The sequence below is a fragment of the Equus przewalskii genome, chromosome 9 (genome assembly GCF_037783145.1).
Source record: "Equus przewalskii isolate Varuska chromosome 9, EquPr2, whole genome shotgun sequence".
In the NCBI taxonomy this organism is placed as follows: Eukaryota; Metazoa; Chordata; class Mammalia; order Perissodactyla; family Equidae; genus Equus; species Equus przewalskii.
The window spans coordinates 3,557,283-3,584,047 of NC_091839.1; the positions used below are offsets into that span (position 1 = coordinate 3,557,283).

The window sequence follows — 26,765 nt, forward strand, 5'->3', positions numbered from 1 at the left end:
ACCCAAACAAGAACAAGGGAAGGCTATTTATTCAGAGCTTGCTACAGCAGGGGAGTCAAAGACCAAAGGCAGGCAGAGGAGTGGGAAAGCTTTGCAGTGCAAAGACAGGAGGGCTTCCGGTGCGCCCTGTGGGCATGGGGGAGCTGTAGGCAGGCTAACTGGGAGCAGGGCATCCTAGGTGATTGGTCAGGGGTGCATATTTGCGTTCCCCAATTGGTCCTAAATCGGAAGCTGAAGCAAAAATTAGGTATATTGTCGGTTATCAATCAAGTCTTGACCATTTGGGACCAAATGTTATAGAGGTTATCGTTTGGCTTCCTGGACTGGTTGTTACAGATAGTAGTTTGATTTCGTGGACTGGTTACCATAGATAATGGGTTGGTTTCCTGGGCGGGATGCTGCAGATTGTAGGTCAGAGTTCAGTTTTCACATATGGCCTGGCTGTTGTCTGCATATTCAGTCTCTCGTGAGCACTGGGAATAATACTGGGTTGACAAAGACACATGAAGTACATCGCATGCCCTTAGAGAGATCAGGGTCTGACAGAAAAGACATTCCACTATTTTCTAATTTCTGGTTATGCCTGTTCTAGTAGGGATGTCTGTCTGGAACTGTGAGAGCGCACTGTACTTAAGATAAAAGCCACACCCCATCACCACAGCCTGCAAGACCCCTCAGGACTTGGCTCTTGCCAACACCTCTGACCTCATGTCTCACTACCTCCCGTCACTCACTGCTCCCCAGGCAGCACTGGCCGTCCTGCCAGCGGGAAACCAACTGCCCCAGACGTAGGCAACAAGGGAGTGCGTTGTCTCTGAGCATTTTTATCACCAAGTGCCAGCAATTCTAAACAACGTCTATGAGAAAACGCTCCTCCCTCCACAAATCTTTTGTAGGTCTAGGTTCTAAGCAACTGCCACTGCCACCATTACTTTGGATTTTAATAATATATATGCAAGCTTCAAACAAACACATTTTTATCATTTTAACATTTTAATACACACTGATTTCTACATGGAAGTTAATTCAAATAACTCCCGGTTATATAGAGGTCCCTGAGACACACAGACTCAACTATATGCATTTGTTTGAAGAGTAAGTCTGTAGCAGCTCCGAATTGTTCAAGATCACGTGGACATCGACTCTGACGGCAAGCCCCAGAGAAATACACATCCTGCCTCTAAACAGCTGATTCCAAATAAACAGCGAGAGCCCGGTGATCGCAATGACGGAGAAACAGACGTGTGATCTCAATTCTATCATTCTAAGTGATAATCTGGAAGTTCATTTGTGTTTAAAATTTACAACAGAGTGTGAACTCTTCACATGTTTACATGGTGTGACCTTTTTGTTTCATAAGTGCAAATTTTAGTTCATGCATGATTTATTGAATTCGAATGCGTCTTTAAGATTGAAATTCATTATTTTCTATTGTCAATTGTTTGAAAACTAAAAGAGAATCAAGAGAATAAAATCTTACAGCAGTGGTACAATTTAGTAATTTTATCCTAATGTGAATACAGATGAGGTTCATCAGTCAGAAAAATATTTGCCAACAGCCCAAACCTGCCTTGAACAATGGACAGTGAACCATCGAGCTTTAAAACTCTTCCTTAAAGATTTATGCCCAGAAATTGTGGACAAGGCCACGCACTGCAGCAAACAAATGCAAGGAAATGGACACTTAAGTAGAAAAAGAATCAAATTTTAAACAAGAATGCCAGGAGAAATGACAAAAGACTCTGCTCTAACATTGCCAGAAGAAATCGAAAGAGCGAAGCTTGAAAGCCTGCACCATCAACACCAAGAGCTGGACGCTCGGCCCTAAAGCAACGTAGCCAATAACGTCCTATTCACTGCGATTCAACTATCTTTCTGATTTTTGTCAAAGAAGAAAAGCTTTGAAAGTTTTTACTGAATAAAATAGAAATTTGTGATGGATATTCTGGTGATGATATTTTAGTGATTTTCAACCTAGGGGAGACATTTGAAATGACATTTGTATAAATCTCTGCCAAAACTATTCTCACGTGTAAGAGTTTTCATAAATATTTGTCTATTGTTTCATGTGAAAGAAACTCTTTGAAATTAAAATTAATACAGAAATGTTCTTCAACCCACCATGGGCAGAGGCAGACTGGGCAAATCTGGCTGGGGTGAATACTGGCCGTGAATAGATGAAAGAGGTGACAAAGCCACCGGCAAACGTGCAGAAGTCAAGGCTTGAAATGAGAAACTGAAATGTTATTATTCACTGCTGCAGCAGACCAGTATGTGGGAATAAGTTTTTCCACATTCATGTAATTTAATAGTATTAGTCTGTTACGTATTTTTCTTTCTGTACTGTAATTTTTTCTGGCATGATTATATATACGAAGTTCAATAAAAGAAAATTTTCTCGCTGTCTACCTTTCCTTTCTATTATTTGTTTCATTTCTGAATTTTTGGTGTGGCGAGGACAGCCAGCGTTGGAAACAACCCTCCGTGTGTGCAGTGCACCAGGCTCGGCTCTGCTCCTGGGCTCCTTCCGACACATCAAGCTCTGGCCCAGCTCTGAGCCTCTGAACCCGCTCTTTTCCCTGCCAGGAGCACTGGCCTTCCAGCTCCTCCAGGGGCTGGCCTCTTCCCAGCTCCAACGCCAGCTCTCAGAGGGCGCCAGGCCCTTTCAGAGGGAGCGTGCTTCCCCCACGCGGGTCTGGCAGGCTCGCATTACCCTGTTTATTTGCTTGTTCGCTGTCTGCGTCCTGCCACCAGCATGGAGCCCCCCGAGGCTGGGGCTGTGCTCCCTGTTTCCCGACTTTCCTCTGCACGCACCTGGCGTGTCGCAGGCCTGCAGGAAATATCCGCGGGGTTGACCCCGAGGAGAAGCGCCTGCCCTGGAGGGACAAGTTTGCGGGGGAGGGGGTGTCCGATCCACCAAGTGCAGGCCCCCAAGGCCGAAACTACAAGCATGAGAGAGTAAACAGGAGCTGGAGCGGGAAGGGGGCTATCAGGGAATTGCAAGTGGACACGTGTCTGTGGAGCACTGTCCCTGTGCCAAAATGGCCCTGAGACGGTCATCCTAACCTAAAGCCAGTTGATGAGAAACTTTGAGGCTTTATGCTCAGGAAAAGAAGGCGCTATTTTAAGCCAGGGAGAGCCAGGATCCGGTGGGCCCTCTGCAAATATCTGTGTGACAGCAGCGGGGAAGGTTGTGGAGGGGCGAGAATGGGGACGGGAAACCGGTCAAGGGCTGTCCTCCTAGGATCTTCTGGAAAAGCACAGGGGCTGAGGTGCGGCACAAGCCTGCCCCCTCGAAATTACCTCCACCCTGTCCTCGGCAACTGGGACATCCGCGGGTCCTGAGCTAGTCCGTGAGGGAAACGCAGGGCTGGCGCAGCGAGGACAGGAGCGAGGCTCGCCCCCAGCAGCAGGCGACGCGCAGGCGCGGGCCGGGGGGTTGGAGCCCGGGGCCGGGAGGGCGAAGATGGGCTTTGGGAGGCGTCCTGACCAGGATGCTGGTGGGGAACGGAGACGGCGCCAGCGGAGGGTCCACAGAGGCAGGGCTCCCCACGCTTTCCAGCGGCTCTCCTCACCCCCTGGGGAGCCCGGGCTGCGGGAGGCCACAGGGAGTTCTCTGGGGACTGACACAAATACAGAATTTCCAAGAAAGACCCACTGAAAGATGAGGGGTCACTGATGCTCCTTTATTAAAGTCCACGTTGGAAAGGGAGCCACTGCAAAGGCTGCCCCACTCCGACCCCACAGAACCCATGCCCAGCTGCAGCACACAGGAACACTCGGGCGGGGCGCGGGGGCTGGCGGATGCTCCGGGGAGCCCTCCCCCCACACTGGTGGCCAGCGCTCACCTCTCCCAGACTCAGCCGCTGATGTCGGAACCCTCCTGGGACAGGGAGCAAGGGGCACGCTTTGAATCTTTACATGCCACAAGGAAGAAAATCAATTTCAATGCCCAAAGGAGGGAATTAATGCAGCAGAAGGTCACCAAGCACTACAAGTCGCTGGATTGTTCTGGAGACTTGGACAGGGAATAATGCCTCCACATGAGGTAAGAATGCTCCGAGGTCTGAAGCAAACCCCTCTCCCCAAGAATCATGTGAGAGAGTCCCAGGGGGACAAGACCACACAAAGAAAGAGGTTTCTTTGTGTGTGCGTGACCGTGGCACAATTCCAAATTCCGGCTCCTGCAACTTCAGGCAAGTCACCAACTTCAGCTGCAGAGTTCTGACTCAGATTCAGTCTTGGCGGAACCAGCTAACATTTGAACATTATTGTTACAGTAGCAGCAAAACCCGTGACGATGACCACTGCACTTGACTGTGAGAGACAGACGTCACAGCCCAGCCTCTGGGCTCCAGAGCTCCCTGGTTAAGGCCAGGCTCCCTGAGCACTGATACAGGGGCACCAGGCTTGCACTTCAGATGTGACTTCTAGATCCACTCCCGCGGGGCTGGGAAGACCCCACTGATGCCCAAGTGCCCCGTGCTTCCTTGGGGCAATGCAACAGAGCACGGTCAGGGCAGAGCTCAAAGGAGAGGTCCATTGAACTTGACACTTATAGTCCCATTTCTGGGAGTAGAGACCACGGGCACCTGGAGCCCACCTTCTTGTTCAGGCAGTGCAGAGACGAGCATGGGGTCAGTCGCCTGCAATTAAGGGGAAAAGAGACTTTGGCAGGTTTTTGAGGCAGCCACTCCCCAGACTATTCACATTAAGCGCCCAACACTTTGGAGGATAAGGAGCAGTACCTCGACCTTGTTTCCTGATCTTCAAAGTTAGAGAAATACATGGGGTGGACTGTAGTGGCCTCCGACAGGACTGGGGCCATGAAAAGCAATGAAGCTTCTGCACTGAGGACACCTTAGAAAGGGGAGTCTGGGCAGGTGACCTGGCCCACCCCAGGAGCACAGTGTGGGTGGAACATGTTCTCCATGACTCTTCTCTAATGACTCTTCTTCTAATGACGTTTCCCACCAGGGCTTCTGAGAGGTGACATCTGTGGACCACTGTTCCTCCCAATAGAAGTCCTAGCTGTGACCAGAATGGCCTAGAGGGAGCTGTGGAGGGATGGAGTGGGGAGCAAGGCTGAGCAGGAGCCAGCACCCTGCTCAGCAGCTGCCGGGCAGCCACACCCGAACACTGTCCTCAGTCTGAAGAGAATTAAAATAAAATCAAAACTGGTGGAATGACACCAAAAGCACAATCCATGAAAGAAAAGAAGATAAATTGGACTTCATCAAAATTGAAAACTTCTGCTCTTTTGCAGAGTTTAAGAGAATGAAAAGACGAGCCACAGATTGGAAGAAAATATTTGCAAATCACATACCCAAAAAAAGATTTAAACCCCGATTATATTAAAAACTCTCAGGAATAGGAAAACAAATAAGCCAATAAAAAATGTGCAAAACTTTCAGCAGACGCTTAACCAAAGTAGATAGACAAATAGCAAATAAGCACACAGAAAATGTGCTTAGCATCATTAGCCATTAGGAAAATGAAAATTAAAACCACAATGAGATCCTCAGCAAGACACTGGGGTTTGGGGAGTTTTTCTGTTGTTGGGTTTTGGTTTTTTTGGGTTTTTTTGGTTGATGACATCCAGATATGTCTGCTTTATATCTCACGAGGTGATTGCATTTCAGGCTGATGACATCAAGTGACAGCCTCACTACCAATTAATGTTGTACCTCTAGACACCTGTTAGATTAGCTAAAATACCAAAAAAGTGCCCATACTAAGTGCTGGTGAGGATGCAGAGCCAATGGAATTCTCATACATAGTTGGTTCAACATGGTACAGCTGCTTTGGAAAACAGTTTAGCAGTTTCTTATAAATTTATAAGCCTAAAGAAAAGAAAATTTGTGTTCCCACAAAGACCTGAATCCAAATGTTTATAGTGAATTTATTCACAATCTCCAAAAATTGGAAACAACCCAAATGTCCTTCAACTCTTCAACTAACAAATGGATAAGCAAACTGTAAAACATTCATACGATGGAATACTATTCAGTCATAAAAGGGAACAAACCACTGATACACACGGGACGGGAGTGAGTTGAAATGTGTCAGCCAAGTGAAAGACGTCAGACACCAAGGACTACATACTGTGTGGTTCCATTTATATGACATTCGTGGAAAGGCAAAAGTGGGGGTTCAGTGTCTTTGTGATGGTGCTGATTATATAACTGTTCGCTTTGTCTAAATTCATAGAACTCTATACCAAAAAGAATGACTTTTACCACATATGAATTTGTTTTTAAAGATTCACCCTGAGCTAGCATCTGTTGCCAATCTTCCTCTCTTTTTTTTTCCTCCCTAAAGCCCCAGTACATAGTTGTATATCATAGATATAATTCTTCCTAGTTCCTCTATGTGAGGCACCACCACAACATGGCTACTGACAGATGGATGGTGTGGTTCCATGCCCGGGAACCAAACCCAGGCCACCAAAGCAGAGCGTGCCCAACTTTAACCACTAGGCCATCAGGGCTGGCTCATAGGAATTTTTTTTTAAGTGAATAAATTTGTTAGAAGGGCATTTAAAGAAAATGGTGGAAAGAAGCTTCTTCTCTCAAAATGGTTTTGCCCCAATTCAATGAACATACAAGGAGACCCTTTCTCATTGCTTTAACAGACATGGACAAGCACCAGGAAGAAGCCCGTGTGTGGCCCCGGGGTCTGGGAGGACTTAGACCCCCAACTTCTGCCTTCAGATGATAACCCCTGAGCAAAGTGGGAGCAGAGAGAAAACCCAGGCAGAGCCCGGTGGCTTTCACGGGAGAGGCCCTGAGGGGTGGTGGGGCCAGGGATGTAGATATAGAGAAGGCAGGCAGGAGTGGAGCACACACATGGACAAGGGGATTGCAAAACGGGGATGGGGGCGATGCTGGATGAGACACTGGACACCACACGTGCTGGCGGGAACCCAGCAAGACTCTGGACAGCACAGCCCCCGGGATCCTGTGGCGACCCATTTGGGAGCCAGATGGAACATGAATAAATATCCGAATCTAGCCTACTTAGATCAAATGGTGAAAGAGGGTGGAGAAAGGCTTTCTCACAAAATACTCTGAAGAGCCCGTCAGGAGGAGAACTGTCAAGGAGAGGTCATAACAACCACACGGGCTGACATTTACGGGGTGCCTTCCATACACCAGGCCCTGCTTCAAGGGCTGGATATGTACTGACTCATTTAATCTGCCCACAACTCTACGAGACATTTTTATTACCCCCATTTTGCAAGTGAGAAACTAGAGGCACAGAGAGATGAAGTAATGTGCTCAGGGTCACACACGGGGTATGTGGCAGAGCCAGAGTTCGAATCCAGGCGATTGGCTCTGAGAACACCGTCTTAACCAGACCCTGAGCTGGCGTTTGACCCCGGTGATTACAACTGCATAGACGGCTGAGGTGCATTTTTCCAAGCACCTTTGTCTTCCCCCGTGTGCCCCCTGCCTGCCACACCCCAGACCCCCAGGCTTTCTCAAGTTCTGGTCTACAGCTGTGCAGCAATGCCCAGCATGTGGGTATGCAGACACACACACACACGCACACTCCAAGGTGGACACAGCCCCTCAAGGAAGCCAAGAGAATCAACAGAGTCAAACGCCACGGAAGAATCATAAGACGCTGGTTCTTAAAAATAATAAGTCTTTTCCAAAAGAGGCCGGCACGTACAAGCAGCAGTGGGAGCCAAATGACGTCTGAGCAGGGCAGCCAATAAATTAATTTCATGTGGAAAAAAACTGGGTTGGCCCCGGGTTAATAAAGTTCCTGCCGACATCCAGATCTCATTACGAAACAGCCCTCCCTGGCAAGGGTCTCCTCCGCTGAAGCTGTTTTGGATTCGAGCTTTTCCCAGGTCCCTGGTGCCTAACAAAGATTCCACATCAAATGCGGACAAGATGGATCTGTCTAGACATCCCGCTGCATGTGAGACACACGCAGCCCCTCCTCAGGCACACAGAAGCAGGCCCTGTGTAAGCTCCCCCAACCTGGGCCGCTAGCAGCTGGCACGACCGGGAGGCTCCCTCTTCCTGGATGAAGATGCCTTTGCTAGTCTGACTCAGGAGTAGTATTCAGGCTTTTTGTAGGAACTGGGTATTGAGCTTCTAGAAGATTCTGAGGACTCAGTGAAAACTAAAGGAGGAAAGTTTCGTTGTAGAGCCAGCAATCCCCTGGGAGTAGTGGTGGCACATCAATGACTCATTGATGAAATGCAGACGGCTCCGAATCAGACTCTGCAATAATTCAGCCGGGCCCGAGCTGCAGTCTCCCTTTGGCGGTGCCCGATAACAGGGCTCAGCACTGACACGGCCATGTAAACAAGGAAGGGGGGTGGAGATCCAGTTAATCTCATTAATAGCAATAATATTCATCTGGCATTCCTAAATGTTTATTCAACACCTTCTCTGGGGCAGGCACTCGCTAGGAGCCGGGTGCACAGTAGTGGACGAAAGAGGTGAGTGTGCCATCCCAGTGCCAAACCCGGGCACAGCACACAAGAGGACACAGGACTGACTCCAGACTGCAGGCTGGCCCTGCCACTGGCCCATCCTCAGCCTCCACCACGGTCGCCGGGCGACAGCCACAGGGTTCAGCTGCCTTTGGAACACGGCCCAGGGCCTTTCCACTTGCGGCCCCTCCCTCCCTCTGGAAGGCCCTTCTCCCAGTCTGTGTTCAGCTGGCTGTTCACACTTCAGTTCTCAGCTCAAATATCACCTCCACAGGGGCCCACCCCAACCCCTGTGGAAACTCCGCATTCCTCCCTCCCTCCTTCCCTTGAGTTGACACTATTTATACTGTTTGTTGCCTTCACATGACATGTCAAGGCCTTGTCCATTTATTTTTACTCTCTCTCTCTCAAGCTAGATGGCCAGCAACATGGGGACAGGAAACTCACTGTCCTCTGAACCCATAAAAACCCAGTGAGCATGGAGTACCTGGCACATGGTAAGCATCCAGAAGGTATTTTAAAACTATGAAAGAAACAATAGGTTACGAGATAACCTATAAGATGGGGAGATGAATCTAAGAGGGTGGGTTGGAAAGCCCGCTCTGTAGAGGGGACGTGTAAGCCAAGATGGGAAGGAAGACGAGGCTCATGAGGTACGTGTGAAGAGAAGGTCCGAGGCAGAGGAGAAAGCACGTGCAGAGTCTCCGCGGCAGGAAAAGCCTTGTGCTGGAGGAACGGAGGGAAGAGCATCGCAGCTAAAACACACCGGGAGGCTGGAGAGGAAGGCGGGGCTGTGTTTAGGGGCCTAAACTATTCCAGACACAGCAAGAAGGCTCTGAAGGGTTTAAAGCAGTGTGGGGCATAGTCTAATTTACATTTTTCAAAGATCATTATGAGGAGAAAACCTAGATGACCTTGGGATGGCAATGACTTTTTAAATACAACACCAAAGGCACGATCCATGAAAGAAATAATTGATAAGCTGGACTTCATTAAAATTAAAAATGTCTGGTCTGTCAAAGACGCTGTCAGGAGAATGAGATGACAAGCCACAGACTGGGAGAAAATATTTGCAAAAGACACATCTGATAAAAGGCTGCTGTCCAAACTATACAAAGAACTCTCGAAACTCAACAATAAGAAAACAAACAACCTGATTTAATAATAGGCCAAAGATCTTAACAGACACCTCACCAAAAAAGCTATACAGATGGCAAATAAGCATGTGAAAAGATGCTCCACACCATATGTCATGGGGGATTCGCACATTAAAACAATGAGATTTCACTGTACACGTGATACATTAGAATGGCCAAAATCGGGAACACTGACAACACTAAATGCTGGCGAGGACGTGGAGCAACAGGAACTCTCATTCATTGCTGGTGGAAAGGCAAAAGAGCAGAGCCATTTTGGAAGACAGTTTGATTGTTTCTTACAAAAAGAAACCTCCTCTTACCGTACAATGCAGCAATTGTGCTCCTTGGTATCTATCCAAAGGAGTGAAAAACTTATGTCCACACATAGATGTTTATAGATGTTTGCAGCAGCGTTGGTCAGAATTACCAAAACTTAGAAGTAACCAAGACGACTTTCACTAGGCAAGTGAATAAACTGTGGTAAATCCGGACGATGAAATATTGTTCAGCACTAAAACATGAGCTATCAAGCCATGAAAAGACACAGAGAAACCTAAAATGCGTATTACTAAGTGAAAGAAGTCAATCTGAAAAGGCTACATACTGTGTAAATCCAACCACATGACATTCTGGAAAAGGCAGAACTATGGAGACAGTAAAAACGTCAGTGGCTGCCAGGGGTGGATTGGGAAGGAGATTACTAGGCAGAGTACAGAGGATTTTTAGGGCAATGTTAATACTCTATACGATATAATGATGGATACGTGTCATTATGATGTGGGCTTGGTGAGCCAAGGAATTGAAATAAAGATTTCTTGGACTTTCAAGGTCTGGCAGTAGTGCTCCTTTATTCAGAGACTAGCATGGAGCCAGGACCCATGGGCAGGAAAAGCTGCAGGCATGGGGACAGGACCCATGGGCAGGAAGAGCTGCAGGCATGGGGACAGGACCCACGGGCAGTAAGAGCAGCAGTCATGGGGTCAGGACCCATGGGCAGTGAAAGGCTGCAATGTGTTGAGGGTTAGAGCTAAATTTATAAGGCATAGGTACGTAACTTATTTTTACTAGACAAAGGAAAGATGACGTAAAAAGTCATTAAAATGATATCAGTGTAGGTGGGGTCTGGTTATTGTGTGGTCATATAACTTTAGATATAAATCGGGTCATATAGATCAGCACATAGGCCAGGACGCCTTGGGCTTCTCTCCCTGGGGCAGCCTTGATCTACATCAATTATACATTCGTCCAAATCCATAGGACATACACCACCAAAAGTGAACCCCAAGGTAAACCTGGGACTGTGGGTGATTATGACGTGTCGATGTAGGTTACAATGTACCATCCCGGTGAGTGATGTTGATATCAGAGGCTGTATGTGTGTAGGAATAGAAAGTATATGGGGAATCTCTGTGTCTCCCTCTCAATTTTGTTGTAAACCTAAGATCATTATGGCTATTGGGTAGAGAATAGAGTATAAGAGGACAAGAGTAGAGGTGGAGAGACAAATTAGAAACTGCAGTATTATCCAGGTGAGACATAAAGCTAGGGGGGGATGGGGCGTGCGGGGTGAGACAGTGAAATGCAAGGCAAAGATGGCCGGAAGTGGATGGATTCAGGTGAGTCTGAAGGCACACCCTGCAGGCCAGGCAAGTACGGGAACTAAGAAAAACAGCCAGCAATTGTTTCAGTGATAGGATCTGAAAATCGTTTATCTGGTAAGGGCTAGTGTCCGAAATATGTAAAGAACTCTTACAATTCAACAAAAAGACAAACAACCCCAATTAAAAAATGGGCAAAGGACTTGAACAGCCATTTCTCCAAAGAAAATACATGCAAGTATCCAACAAGCACATGAATAGATGCTTAGCCATTAGGGAAATGCAAAACAACACCATCATGAGGTGCCACTTCATAACGACTAGGGCGGCTATGATAAAAAATTGTAATTAAAAATTAAATAAACATTTTAAATTTTTTAATTTAATTTATTTAAATTAAGATTTAAAATTTTTTTAATTAAATAAAAATAATAACAATTGTTGATGAGGATACGGAGAAATTGAGGCCCTTGTACATTGCTAGTGGGAATGTAAAATGGTGCAGCCACTATGTGAAAAGGTAAACACAAAATTATCTTAAGACCCAGCAATTTCACTCCTACGTATATACCCAAAAGAATTGAAAACAGTACTCAAATACATGTACATACGTGGTCATAGCAGCACTATTCACAATAGTGAAAAGGTAAAAACAGCCCAAATATCCACGAATAACAGATGGATGGATAAACAAATTGTAACATACACATGCAATGAAATATTATTCAGCTGTGAAGATGAAGTAACAGGGCAGCCCGCTGGTGTAGTGGACAAGTTCACACGGTCCGCTTCAGCCCCCCAGGGTTCACAGGTTTGGATCCCCAGTACAGACCTAGCACTGCTCATCAGGCCACTCCGTGGCAGCATCCCACATAAAACAGAGGAAGATTGGCACAGTTGTTAGCTGAGCGACAATCTTCCTCAAGCAAAAAGAGGAAGATTGGCAACAGATGTTAGCTCAGGGCCAGTCTTCCTCACACACACAGAAAAAGGGATGAAGTGCTGATGCGTCCACAGCGTGGATGAACCTGGAATCACTATGCTCAGTGAGGAAGCCAGACATAAAAGTTCACATATTTGATTCCGTTTATATGAAATGTCCAGAGGAGGGAAATCCATAGAAACAGAACTCAGACTGGTAGTTGCTGGGGCTGGGAGGAGGGAGGAACCAGGACTGACCGCTTAGCAGGTATGGGGTTTATTTGGGAGGGTGGGAGTGTTTCGTAGCTAGATACACGTGGTGGTTGCACAACATTGTAAACGCACGAAGTGCCGCTGAATGGCTCACTTTAAAATGGTTAATTTCATGTTATGTGAATTACATCTCAATAAATTAAAAAACAAAAGAGGAATAGCAACTAGGTTTGGGGATTGAGCGATGAGGTGGGTACAGTGCCGCTTTCTGAGGAGGGGAAGACTGGGGGAAAGTATTTTGGGAGAAAGACAAAGAGTTTAAGCGTTGGACACGTTACATTGAGATGCCCACAAGTCTGAAGGGAGTTCTCATGGAGGCAGTTGAAGACGCAAGTCCAGAGTTCAACTGGGGGATCTTAGCTGGAGATAAAAAATGTACCGCTGTTTATATATAAAAAGATTTTGAAACCAAGGATACAAATGAGACCAGCTGAGACAACAGTGTAGACAAAAAGAGGACCCAATATTAAGTTTCTGAGAAATTCCGACATTTAGCGGCTGGTGAAAGAAGATGCAGCAGCAAGGGAGGCAGGAAAAAACCGGATGAAGAGGAACCTTCATAAGAGAAGGAGGTGGAGACGCCACAAGGAGGGAGAAAAGGGGATTTTAAAGGGAAGAGAGAGGCCAGCTGTGTTGACGCAGAGAGGGAGAGGCAGAGAAAGATGAGACTGGAAGAGAATAACTGCCAAGTTTCCAAGTACGGCAACATGGTGGCCACTGAGAGGGGAAGGAAGAGAAGCCAGGCCCTGGGACTTAAGAAAAGAGAGTGGGAAGGAAAGGTATGTGTGGACAATTCTTTGTACGGTTTTATAAGCTTCTACTCCTTTTAAGGGGATAAAAAATAAAGAAATGCCCAGGGGAGATAGGAGGTGAAGAGCAACCCTTTAAAAACTATGGGAGATGTCACAGCCTACTTTGGGAGTATCCTGGAAGCTCCAGTCAGGAGAGGTGAGAAAGGCAGGAGAGAGGAGCTGAGTGAATGCAAATAAGCGGAGCCCTTGAGAAGTTTAGAGAGAAGGGGCAGACGACAGAGAGCGGAGGGCGTACCTGAGCCGGCAGCTTTACAGAGGGTAGCAGGTGGGAAGAGGAGGGCATTTGTGACCAAAGGCTTCCACCTTCTTGGCAAGGGACGGAGCAAGGTCCTCGTGCAGCCCCGTGTAGCGAGGAGGTTTGAGGAGGTTGGACAAGACACAGACAGTAGAGAGGAGCACAGGAAAACACGGCCGCCAGAGAAACAGCTCAATAATAATGCTGACTTCACTTTACAAGCCTCCATTGTGTTCCATGTCCACAGTAACCTCAGGGAGCAGATGGAATGGGCGTTGAAAGCCTGCTTCACAGACTAAAAAACTTCAAAGGACTAGAAGGTAAGCACAAGCTCTCCAGATTAAGCCCCGAGTTATTCTCTGTCCACGGAGTAGGCAGGCGCAGAGCCCCACTTCCCTCCAGACGATCGGCGTGGCCATTACAGCTGGTGGTGTTAAAACCGGTTCCCTAGGGGCCACGCCACGCAGCATCTGTCACCTCTGAGACAAACAGAGGGGAGAAGAACCTGAACTCCTCAAAAATGCTTCCACAAACTCAGGTCAACTTTGCCCGCTTTTTACCAACAAGTCCCCTCATCATGAGGGTGGATGCCACCCCGCAGGCCACCAGGTTCCAAACTCAGGACCCGACACCTCCCAGCCTCACTTGCCATTCTGCTCCCTGAGGTAATTGTGGAGATGCAACACGATGGAGGCTCATCCAACACTCAGAAAATCAGATCAACGGGTTTTGTTGGGTTGTGTTTTTTAAAACTAGACAAGATTTCAAGCTCATTAAAGTCTGTTCTTGCGCTACTAGCATATGCTGGCAGCCTAGAGGTAGTGACATGCTGATGAAGGTCGTCTCCGACTTAAAAAGTTCCAGGGATGTCAGGGGGCGTGCAGATTTGGATCTGGGAACTGAAACAAGACTCGAGAAAAGAGCCAGCTCTGGGGTGGGAGGGACACGTGCCCTTTGCTCCTTCAAGTCGTTGCTCAAATGTCATTTTTTTCAAGGGGGCTCGTGTTGACCACCCAACACCACCACCCCCCAGCTTCCAGGCCCCCTCACCCTGCTCCTTTCAAATAGCACTCAGACCTTCCAACATGCTGTATAATTTGCTATTTCCTTCACGGGTGTATCCCATGTGCTTGGGAAGGTGCTCAATAAAGATCTCTTGTGTGAGTGAATGAATGAAGGAATGAATGAAATGAAACAGCTCCTTCTGTTCCACGAGCGTCTTTACTTTTGTTACGTTGGGTGTTTTTACCTGGATGGTGGTCCTGTCCTAATTGAGAAGGAGGTCCCCAAATTTTTTCTGATCACACAGACCTATCAGTAAAAACTTTGGCCATGCACTCCAATACAAGAAAAATTTATTCCCATTTTTGCTGGATTATATATATGTATTACTGTATGCATAACACATCATGCATTTTTCTAACTACCCCAAAATTTTTTAATTAGATATAAAGTAAAATTAATCTAAGAAGGTGTATTTTCTTTAAGTACCAAAACGGAGCTGCATCTTCTAGAAATAAGGCAATACTCGAAATAATAACTGAGCAGGTATCACGTGCCAAGCACGTGCACCTGTTACAGTTATGGCAATAGGCCTCCCACACTCATGCTAAGTTCGTTAGCATCCCATTGAATGGCTGAGAAACTGAGGCACAGATAAGTTAAGGAACTTGATCTGTGTCACACTTAGTAAGTGGCAGAGTTAGGATGAAAAGCCAGGGGTCCCGACCCCACCCGCATGTGCTGCTGGATGGGACAGAGACCCCACCCTCGAGGCGATCAGTCAAAGGGAAGCAACTGGAGAATAACCCAGCACATGTTTGTTCCCAAGCCACCACTCCACCCACCACGGGGCCACAGCCAACGTGCAGCATCCCCAGCTCCACAGCCCAGAAAAGCTGTGGGCCAGTCCGGTCGGAGGCCAGATAAACACCCTGCAGCCTGAGGAATGCTCGCACAGGCCCTCCACGCCCATGCTGGCAGCACCAGAAGCCAAAACATCCTGAGACACGGACCGCAGAAGTGATCAAATTAGCAGTTGAGCTGTTCCCAAATCATCTATTCCAGAGGCGACCTTATGTCCCCGTTTGATGCGGACAGTCCCTGCTTACTTATCAGCACACCCCTCCCCCTCTCAAAATTCTGTCACATCTGCTTTCTCTCTCAGAAGTGCCCTGGTTTGGACGATAAATTACATGGTCACCCAGTCTAGACCCTGGCTCGGTGCACACCGGACGGAGCCCAAGAGCTGCTCTGACTGGCACTGCGCTGCTGTGACTTCTCCTATCCGGGGAGCACCCCTCACTCCTTGCCCCCGGAGGGCGAAGCATCAGGCTTCCAGTTAGCAGCGTCTCACCCCGAGCTACCGAGGCACGCTGTGTGGAATTCACGTCTGGACCTGGATACTCTGGGCCGGCTGGACCTTCTCTGCCATAAATCACTCCACGTCAGTGGCCGGGCCTGGCCTCCAGCCCGACTCGGTCTCACCTCCGCAGGAAAACATCATCAGAGACATGACAGAAGGTTTGCTGGGAGCACCGATGTGGGCGATCAGGGCCTTGCTGTGTTAGTCAGATTCACTCGACAGACAGAACCGGGCAGCTGATTCCACACCTGGGAAAAGAAAAGGAGAGGCGGGTGATGGGTCAGCGGGGTTCCAGGTCCCCCACAATGGAAACTTCAAGCATATGGAGCTGCCTTGGCATCGTCAGGCAGCTCAGGTGTCCTTCTGAGTGTCCCTTCCCAGCCACCACGGTCCCCGCAGGCCAGCTCTTCGCTCCAGCCTCATTCCCACTGTCTGCACCTCCCCGTCACCATGCCTTTGCCACAAAGCCCGGCCTTCAAGAGACACCCCTGGGAAGAAGGTTGGAGCCTCGCCCTCCTAGGAAAGGAGAACAGTCTGGAATCCCACCCAAGTGGGCCAGCCGGGACCCAACGGTCCACAGAGCAGCACACCTGCCTGGAGGCTGGAGGTCGCCCAGCCAAATCAGAACATCAGTCCCTGTCAGAACCCCCAGGCTTTCACGAAGTGCCTGGCCCCGAGAAGGGCCCAGGACAACATGTAAGTGTTTCCTATTTTCTCCGCCTCTTGGCTGTGGTCTCCCCTGAGGCGGGGAGACAGAGGCAGTCTGGGGAGGAGCTGGGCAAATAAAGGGATTCCTGTCCCTTTCTGGGTGTGACTTTGTGGGGGGAAGGCACCACAGGGCCCAACTCGGCTCTTACAAGGGTTGACCACCCTCCTGAAAGCACAAGTCCCAACCTGGGGAAAACAGAGCCATCCAAGGCCAAACGTTCTGTGACACAATCATTCTTAAATCTGCAGGAGACGTTTGCATCATTTAAAAAACAACAACGCTGGCCTTTGTTCTTGGTGTTGCTGCTTCCACCCCCACCAGACTGGAAGGCTCCGCCTCTAACTGGTCCTGAGGCTGAGGGCAAGGCTGCCCCCTCCGTCAGCCTCGGTTTCCCCTGTGTACACTCAGGATGCTGCCAGGAGGACTCTGTGAGCCTAATAGGGCCTGCCCAGCGGAGACTGACCCGGCCTCCTGTCGGGGACAGCCCGTCGAATCCCACTTGGATTTGCCTCAGTTCCCCAGGACGAGCGAGGATGGTGACAACTTTCTCTGCAGCTCCTTAGAGGCGCAGACCAGGCTCATGAACCTTTCCTCTTTGGTCTTTGGAGAAAGAGCTAGCTCAGTGCCGGGCAGACCCTGGGACTCGAGGGTCAAGAACTGGGCTTCGCGGCGTTGGGGGGGGGGGGGTGGCACCGGGCTCAGATGCCTAGTTTATCTGCGGTCCTGGCCTCCTGCTCACCAGTGAGTGTCTCCAGTGTTGGCCACTGCATCCCACCGAGCAGCGTTAAAGGAAACGGGTGACTGGTAAAGCACACTCTCCAGGAAACCCACTGGCTTCACCCTTGACCCTGAACGAGGGGCTGGCGGTGGATGGACCCTGTGCCAGCAGTGCTCACGCCCAGCCCAGGCATCTGAGGGCAGGGCTTGGGCACTACGTGGAACCCGTCCTAGGAGGCAGGAAGGGGGCAGAGCCCAGGCACGGTGGGTTTTGTCCAGAAGCAGAGGGAGGAGGTTGGAATCAGGGAGAGCTCTGAGCGCAGACAGCCTGACCCCTCAGACCACGGACTCCTTGAGTGCCTGAATCAATCCTCCTTGCAGCCATCCCTCAGCCACCCCCAAGCCCAACACTGAGCTCTGGGAATCTCCTTCACTAAATTTTGTTTCACAAACGCTTTGGGTAACATGTGAGCCCAAAGGGGGCCCAATATCTGCGGTCTCGACTGAATTTTCAAAAGCGGAGGATGTTGCTCCCGGATTCCCGCCCAGCCCAGAGTGGACAGTAAGAGAAAGAAGAATGAAAGCATGGACAAGGTTCTGGAAAGAGAATACTTGAGGCTTGAGACTCACAGCGTGATTTCTCAGAGGTAGAGGTCCCCGCCCCTCAGCGGTTCAGTCCAAAGACTAGTAGATGCACAGGGGTGGAGGGCAAAGGGCAAACCCAGGTTTGGGGTTTCCAGGAGCAACCAGCCATCGGCCACTGGCCAGTCCCGGCCAACGGAAGACCCGGTCCTCAGGGCACACTCCGCCTGCCCTGGAGGGCACCCAGGCGCTGAAACCCTAAAACACTCACTCCACGGGCATTAGCCAACACGGCCAACAGGTGCGTGTCACTTCTTCCCTCAAGAAGTTTAGAGACACAGAAGAAATAAACTGAAAGCAGTTGTTAACATCTAACAATAGTGCTACCAATATCAAATAATAATGGTAGCTACTGATCTGCCCTGTGAGATTAAGAGATTATCTGCATTCTGTTGATAAGAAAACTTTATAAGTCATTGGATGCGAAGTATAAGTCAGCCATGTTCTAAGGGCTTGTCTGATCATCTCGTGTAAACTTCATAGCATCGTTTGTGGTAGGTTCCTCTATCGAGTTCACTTTTCAAATGAGGAGACCAGAGCCCAGAGAGGTTAAGAAATTTGCTCAAGATCACACAGCTCATAGGTGGTAGAGCCCAGATTTGACCTCAAGCTGTCTGACTCAGGCTTTACCTTCTGCTGCCTCAGGCGAAGTTCAGAGAGTGTAAATGGTTTCTGGGTCATGTAGCTGCTACCCAGGGACCCAGACGGAGCCCCATGGATGAGCGCAGTGTCCACAGGGCAACCTGGGCATGGGAGCCCAGGGGTGGTGCATGGTGAGGAGCATGCTATGCCACAGCCCCAAAGGCAGGATGTCTGCCCCGCCGTCTCGGGCCCTGCGACGTTCTCCACCGTCAGGCACTTCAGAGACTCAGAGTCCAGAGGGGGGCGAGGCTGGGGCGGGAGCTGCACCCTGGTGCCCATCCCAGCAGGGAGTCCAGGCCACCCACTCTGCCTTCCCCCTCGCAGCCCAGTGCAGCCCCCTCATGCAAAACCACCATCTCGGCTCTCTCTGGCTGCCCCAGCCCAGAGCTCCCGCCGCCATCGCGCTCGCCCCTCACACCTTCACAGGCCTGTGCGACGTGAATCACTTCTCTCCGTCAAGGTTATATTTCCTTCTTTTAAAAAGAGCACCTATTCTTCCTATTATTCTGAGGATGAAAAAAAGTTGCCTCTTTTTTTGGCTTAGAAGGTGGCTAAATTTTTCAATATATTCATGCAAACGAGATATTTCATCTCGTGGATTTTATCCCAGTTCTGTCTATGCACATTTTAAATAAATTAAGATGAAATAAATCCATTTTATTATATTACCCGGTGCCATCTCCATGAAATAATGCCCATATTTGTATTTCCTAAGGAATGTTGACGTGGCTAAAAATGTTGCAGCAAGTGTAATCTTTGAGGATTGTGCTGCCAGAAAAAAAATAAATCTAGGCCTTTGTTTAGAGCCTAGAGTGGCACCACTTTTGATTGAAATGGCTTGAAATATCCATCCCCCAAACATGGCCAAGGCGGTAAAGTATAGAGAATTGATCACCATTGGCTCAGAAACAAAAGTGATGTGCCTCCCTTTGTTTTCTTAACATCTGTTCTCTCCCTCCCAGCATAAACCACCCCACGGAAATAAATTACACAGGCTCCCTCTTTAGGGGAGGAGAGGGGCAGATGGGCAGTGGCCAGCCCCCGGCGCCCCTGCTCCTTGCACGGCGGCCCCGCAGCCTGCAGACCCCTTCTCCTCGCTCTGCACTGGCCCTGACCGTGAACACTCCAGCGTCTCCAACTTCTTCTTCCTTCAGAAGAGGGAGGCAACGGCGTGGATCGCGGAAGAAGAAGCCTCGCCCTCTGTAGCATCTTGTTTCCTTTAAAAGGCAGATGGACAAGCATAAGTGACACCTGTGAAATCAGTGTTGCTACAAAGCCCGTCTCCGAAGCCGGCTGGCACTCAGGGACAAGAAGAGCTCACTTTTGTCCACGAGATGAACTGGGATCACAGAGAACAGGTGAGACAGAACGTCAGCCCACCCTGCCAGGGGCCAGGGCCGCGCCAGATCCGCCTGCCCGGGGCCGTGGTTTTCCCAGAACTCGAAGTGTGAGGCTGAGGTGTAAACACAGCGTCAGAGAGAGTAACCGCCAGCTCCAGTCTAGAACCCAGGCCGTCTCTCTACCCTCCGCCTCCATGTCCCCTTCTCCAGCACTCCTGACGTTTCTCTCTCTCTGCTGGGTTACACTCAACATGTGTTGGTTGGATGGACAGACTAACAGACAAGCCAGCTGTACCAGCCCAGCTCTTCTAAACAACCACTCCAGGTATAGTAAACAATGACAATAACTGCTGGCTGGATACATGACAGGCAGGAGCCTCACACATCAGCACACCTGTGATACATCAGCTTTCAAGGCCAAAACAAGAGGCTAATGTGCCTGCGTGCCACAGCTAAGGGACTGGGCTCTTCCTGTGACTGTGCTTGTGGGCATGATTCACGTGCTTTCTGGCAAAAATGAGCTGCCTCGTCAGAGCAGCCCGCCAGGCTCCCCAGCAAGAACACAAGACAAACATACAACTGCCCCCCCACCCCCATCAGGAGCCTAGTTCCCTCGTCTCCGGGGCTCCAGAACGGGCACGCGCTGTCACTTGCCAGAGAGTCACCACCAGCTGGCAAGACACAGCCAACCTGGCAGAAAAGGGTTCCCTTTGAGTGGCAGGTATTGACTTAGGTGCTAATAAGAGAAAGTGCCTCTAGGCCCTTCTGGGAGCATCCCCATGCCCACCTGGTGACAAATATCCTGAAGAGGGGGGCAGCCCTCCCTCCATTAAATGCTCCTTTCCCAGGACCTTTCCTGGGGCCGGCCTTGGGAGGCTCAGTGAGGCCTGGCAGCAAATCCCCAACCTCTGGTGCTCACAGAGCCCAGGGATGTTTTGGGCTGACTCCTCCTCCCTCCACTGCTGTTAGTGTCAATTAAGTTCAGCCTGACAGGCCACCTTTGACGAAATGCTGGAGCAACAAAGACATAAACAACGCCAAAGCCTTTGGAGTTGATATATGGTTGCATTTAATAAACATTTGTTTGCATATTTTTTATCATGCTAATGAATATAATTACTTTAATTTATGTCATCAAGCTATGATTCTGTTCTGATCTATACGTCACTTAAATGTGTGGTGTTAGCATTTTGCACACGCTGGCAATTTGAGGAAGGGGAAACATTCGCCCCTCCTCTGAGAACTTGGAGCAACCTTCCACTTTTGAATGTGCCCTTGTGGCAGCTAAACCCAGCATTGCAGCCGGAGGGCCCGGCTTAGCACCCAGGAAGGACGGACATGACTTCCCAGCCCAGAAGACCTTCTCCAAGGACACGTTTCCACTCCCCAGTCATCTCCCCAAGACGAGGCCTCTGAGCACTTACCCCCAGCCCAGTGCTCAACACACAGTCATGAAAAGAAAAGTTTTAATCATATTAATGGTTTTACTGAGGATGAAAGCAAAGCACATTTTGGGACCCACCCGCTGGCATAGTGGTTGAGCTCACACGGCCCACTTCGGCGGCCCAGGGTTTGGATCCTGGCTGCAAACCTACACACCGCTTATTGAGCCATGCCGTGGTGGCATCCCACATAAAACAATGGAAGATGGGCACAGATGTTAGCTCAGGCCAGTCTTCCTCACACACAAAAAAATAGTAAAGCACATTTATTTTGGAAAATTAGAGAATACCCAGGAGATCACAAAAAGAGATTCAATGAAGATAAGAAGCTAAACTTCTCTCAAAATCCTTAGAAATCATATATATACATATAGACAGATACCTATATACATATAGATAAACTGCACTGGATACAAGAAGGGATATTCTTGGTAGACGAGAAGGCATGAGAATTTCCTGAAATATAGAGGAAGATGGGATCCAATAGAGAAAAAGACGTACTTAGAGAAGAGCCACAGCAAATGATGCAGGGGTACCAGGAAGTACCGAGCTGGGCTCCGGTGGGAGGCAGGGCTTCCCTGGAGCACCTCAGAGCATTGCTGAGAACCGCATTAGGAGAAGCCAAGTGAGCCACCCCTAACCATTTCCTGGCCATGTGCAATGTGCCAAGAAACACTGTAGACAAGCATTGGCCTGCAGGAAAGGCAATGTGCACGAGGACCTGCTGCAGAGAGGCCAGACGGTGCCCCGGTGACCTGAGCCCTCCCTCAGCAGCATGGGCCAGCCCTGGCCCCACACACAATACATGGGGGCAGGCAGCAGGAAAAGATTAAAAATTAACTGAGGCACCAGGCCTGAGATTTTGTCCCCCACCCAGAGACACATACAACTGGGGCACTGGCAAGAGGCGTTGCCCCATAACATGCAGCCCCAGATGAACAAGGGATCCCCTTCTCTGTGAACCTGAGACTCTTCTCCCTCACTCAGAGATACCACGAAGCTGGAGGGCCACTGGCAAAGGGGACCCCGCCACAACAACCATAGGGCCCAGGAAGCGCTCTCCATCTCCCACAGGCTGGGGGAGCCTGCCACACAAGCAGCCATCCTGGGAGACGCTCTTTGCCCTTGGGGAAGATGCTTTCCAGCAGGAGTCACCAGATGGCCCAGCCCGGGAAAGCTTCCCATTCAAATGGCATCAGCAAGGACCAGTGGGAGCCGCTGTTGGGGGAGATAAAACAAGCAGACCAAAATAACACCACATAGGCTCTAAAAATTAGATGTCATTGGAACCATAGCCCAGAAAAGTAGGACAGTGCCTACACGCCAACCTAAATAAGATGACTACTTGCTAAAGTGAAAATTTTAAAAGGGACCCAGAGCCCCCTTATATAATAGCCAAAATGTTTGGGGTATAATCAAAAGTCACCCATCATACCAAGAACCAGGAAAATTAGAACTTGAATGAAAAAAGACAATCCACAGATGCCAACACAAAATGAGTCAGATGTTGGAATTAACTGACAGAGATTTTAAAGCAAGCACCATAAAAGTGGTTCAATCAGCAATTATACATTCTCTTGAAACAAATGAGGAATTAGAGAAGTCCCAGTAGAGAAACTGTTGTTAGTGCTGTTGAGTCAGTTCCAGCTCCTAGTGACCCTGTGGACAGCAGAGAGGAGCCCTGCCCAGTCTTTTTGCACCATCCTCTCCTCTTCCCTCACCATATCAAACATGCTCTGCTGCTATTCGTAGAGTTTTCATGGCCAATTTTTTGGGAAGTGAGTGGCCAGATCCTTCTTCCTAGTCTGTCTTAGTCTTGCAGCTCTCCTGAAACCTGTCCACCATGGGTGACCCTGCTGGTATTTGAAATACAGACGGCATAGCTTTCAGCATCACAGCAACACGCAGCCGCCACATAGGACAATCAACAGACAGATGAGTGGTTCCCTGACTGAGAAATGAACCTGGGCCATGGTGGTGAGAGCACCAGATCCTAACCACTAGACCACCAGAGTTAGCTCAGTGAGGAAATATAATTTATTAAAAAGAACTAAGTGGAAATTATAGAACTGAAAAAGTCAATATCAGAAATAAGAAACTTGCTGAATATGCTCAATATGGAAGGGAGTTGACAGAGAATAAAATTAGTGAGCATGAGGACAGACCAAGAGAATTTGCTCAGTCTGAACAATAGGCAGAAAGTACATTGAAAAATGAACAGACTCAAGGACCTGTGGACAACAACAAAAAATGCGACATTTATATCATTGGAGTCCCAGAAGAGGAGACAGAGAGTGACGCTGAAAGAGTATTCAAAGAAATACGGCTGGAAACTTCCCATATTTGGTTAAAAATATAAACTCACAGATTCAAAAAAGTAAGCAAATCTCAAACAGGATAAACTTCCCTCCAAAAAAATTCATGCAAAGACACAATATAATTAAATTTCTGAAGTCTAAAGACAAAGGAAAATCTTAAAAGCAGGAAGAGAAAAAAACCCATCACCAAAGGAGAAAACCAAGTCAAATGACATCAGATTTCTCACCTAAAACCATGGAGGCCAGGGCCAGCCCCAGTGGCCTGGTGGTCAAGTTCGGCATGTTCTGCTTTGGCAGCCCAGATTCAGCTCCTGAGTGTGGACCTGCACCACTCGTCAGTGGCCATGCTGTGGCAATGGGTCACATATAAGATAGAGGAAGATTGATGACAGATGTTAGCTCAGGGTGAATCTTCCTCAGCAAAAAGTAAAATAAAATAAAATAAAACCACGTGGGCCAGATGGAAGTGACACAACATTTTACAAGGGCTGAAAGAAAAGAACTGTCAGCTGAGAATTCCATACTTGGCAAAACTATCCTTGGAGAATGAAGGGGAAATAAAGACATTCTCAAAGAAAAACTCAAAGAACTTATCATTATCAGACCTACCCATAAAGAATAACTAAATGAAGTTCTCCAAATAGAAAGGAAACAATAAAAAAAGAAATCCCAAAATACTGAGAAGCAAGAAAAAGCAACAGAAAAGGCAGAAATGTGGATAAATGCAACAGACTCTCCTTCTCCTCATGATTTTTCTAAATCACATGTAATGATTGAAAGAAATATTATAACATCTTCTGCTATCCAAGACAATATTTTTAAGTGGGAATTACTTTAAGAGAAGACATAAATTTAAGTAAATTTTCCAGACTTTACTTAAAGTGGTAAAATGTTGATATTGGTAGATCATGATAAGTCACATGCTGGTATTGTGATATCCACAGTAACAACTAAGAAAACGATACAAAATGAGTATATACAAAGTTATATACTAAAAACACTATAAATAAATCAACATGAAATCTTTAAAAATGTTCAAGTGACCCATAGAGAGGCAAGAATGGAGAAACAGAGGAAACAAATAGAAAATAAAACAAAACAAAATGGCAGACATAAGTCCTAACATATCATTAATTATCTTAAACATAAATGACTTAAATATACCAAATAAAAGTCAGAGAGTGGAAAAGTGGATTAAAAAAATCATGGCCCAACTAATTAACAAGGAACTCATTTCAAATTTAATGACATAAGTAGATTGAAAATAAAATGATATAAAATTATATGCCATGAAAACATTAATTTCTCAAAAACAAGTGACTCTATTAATATCCAATAAAGTAGACTTCAAAGCAAAGAAAATTACTAGAGACAAAGAGGAACATTACACAATGATAAAAGAATCAATGTACTAGGAAGACTAATAATCCCAAATGTGTACACACCAAACAACAAAGTTTCAAATACAGGAAACAAAAATTGATAGACAGAAAAGAAAAAGATGAATCCACAATTATAACTGAGGACTTCAACATGCCCTCAGCAACTAACAGAAATACTGGATAGAAACTTCGCAAAGATAGAAAAGACTGAACAGCGTAATCAGCCATCACAATCTTATTGACACACATATAATACTCCACACGACAACAGCAGAACATACATGTTTTTCAAGGGCCCATAGTAATTCACCAAGATAAAGCACATCATGTAGCCATAAAACAAACCTCAACAAATATAAAGGAATTTAAATTATACATAGTATGTTTTCTGACCATAACAGGATCAAACTACAAGTCAAAAAATGAAAAAGAAAGAAGGGGGGGAGGGAAGAAAAGAAAAGAGAAAGATAATGGGAAAATCACTAAACATTTGGAAATTAAATAACATTCTTCTAGGTAATCCATAGGTCAATGATGAAGCTTTAAAGGAAACTAGATTTTTTAAAAAAAACATAGAAGTGAATAAAAATAAAAATACAACATATCAAAATATACGAGATACAGTCAAAGCAGTGCTGGGAAGACATTTTATAGCACAAAATGCATACATTAGAACAGAGGAACAATCTCAAGTCAACAGTCTAAATTTCTGCCTCAAGAAATTAGAAAAAGAAGAGGCAGAGTGACATACGCAACATGGCAGAGTGAGCTGTTCCCTTTTTCCCTCTCCCTCTCCCTTTGAACTACAACTAAATGGAGATCATCGACCAATGGAGAATATCCACACAGCACAACAGGATGCCTGAGAGACCCATACAGCTACACATCTGAAGGTGGATGGACTGGCTCCCCGGGAAGTGGTGGAGATAGGTGAGCATTCCCCTATCCTTCCCTGGCAGCCCTGTGTGCCCACTCAAGTGTTTACCTGGCTGGCATGGGCACCCATAGTACCACTGCGGCCCCAGAAGTGAGAACGTGCCTCAGCATGTCAGCAGCCCTGAGCCCATGTGCAAACACTTTCCCAGGTGATGGGATAGCCAACCCTGCTACTGTGGTCCCAATGAGAGGCCCAGGCTTGGACCCCACAAAGAAGTCCTGCCCACCAAGCACAGTGGCTGGCGCAACTGTAAGAAGAGGCAGCAGCAGATATACACACACATGAACACTTTTCTGGGCTGCATGAGGGCTCATAGTACTGCCGAAGCCACACAAGTGGGAATGCACCTTAGCACAGCAGCAGCCCTGAGCCCATGTGCAAATGATTTCCCAGCCAGTGGGATCATCCACCACGCCCACAAAACTTCCAGCAGATAGAGTGGGATCAGAAACACAGCTCCTGCTTGCCCCCAGTGGTAGCAGGTGGAATCTGCAATCTGATACTACCACAAATGTACCGGGAAAATATTAGTCGGTCAAACACCATGAGAAACTACAGCAACAATTCAGAGCAGAAGAAGAATGACAAATCTCCAGAAACCAACCCTGAAGTCACAGAAATTTACCATCTGAATGACAGAGAATTCAAAATAGCTGTCAGAAAGAAACTCAAAAAATTACGAGAAAACTCAGAAACACAGTTCAATGAGCTCAGCAATAAAATTAATGAGAAGAAGGAATACTTCACCAAAGAGATTGAAACTAGAAAAAAGAAAAAAGGACAAGCAGAAATTCTGGATATGAAGAACATAATTAATGAAATAAAAAATAATCTGGAA

General features: G+C 47.6%; 1 long non-coding RNA gene across 2 annotated transcripts in view; it reads right to left on the reverse strand.

Moving 5' to 3' along the window:
- LOC139085428 (uncharacterized) overlaps positions 1-26,765 on the reverse strand; it is a 170,187-nt gene that overhangs the window by 70,817 nt on the left and 72,605 nt on the right. For both annotated transcript variants that reach the window (XR_011543687.1, XR_011543688.1), the window contains exon 4: positions 15,790-16,046. This is a non-coding gene — a long non-coding RNA (uncharacterized lncRNA). The remainder of the gene's footprint in view (positions 1-15,789; positions 16,047-26,765) is intronic.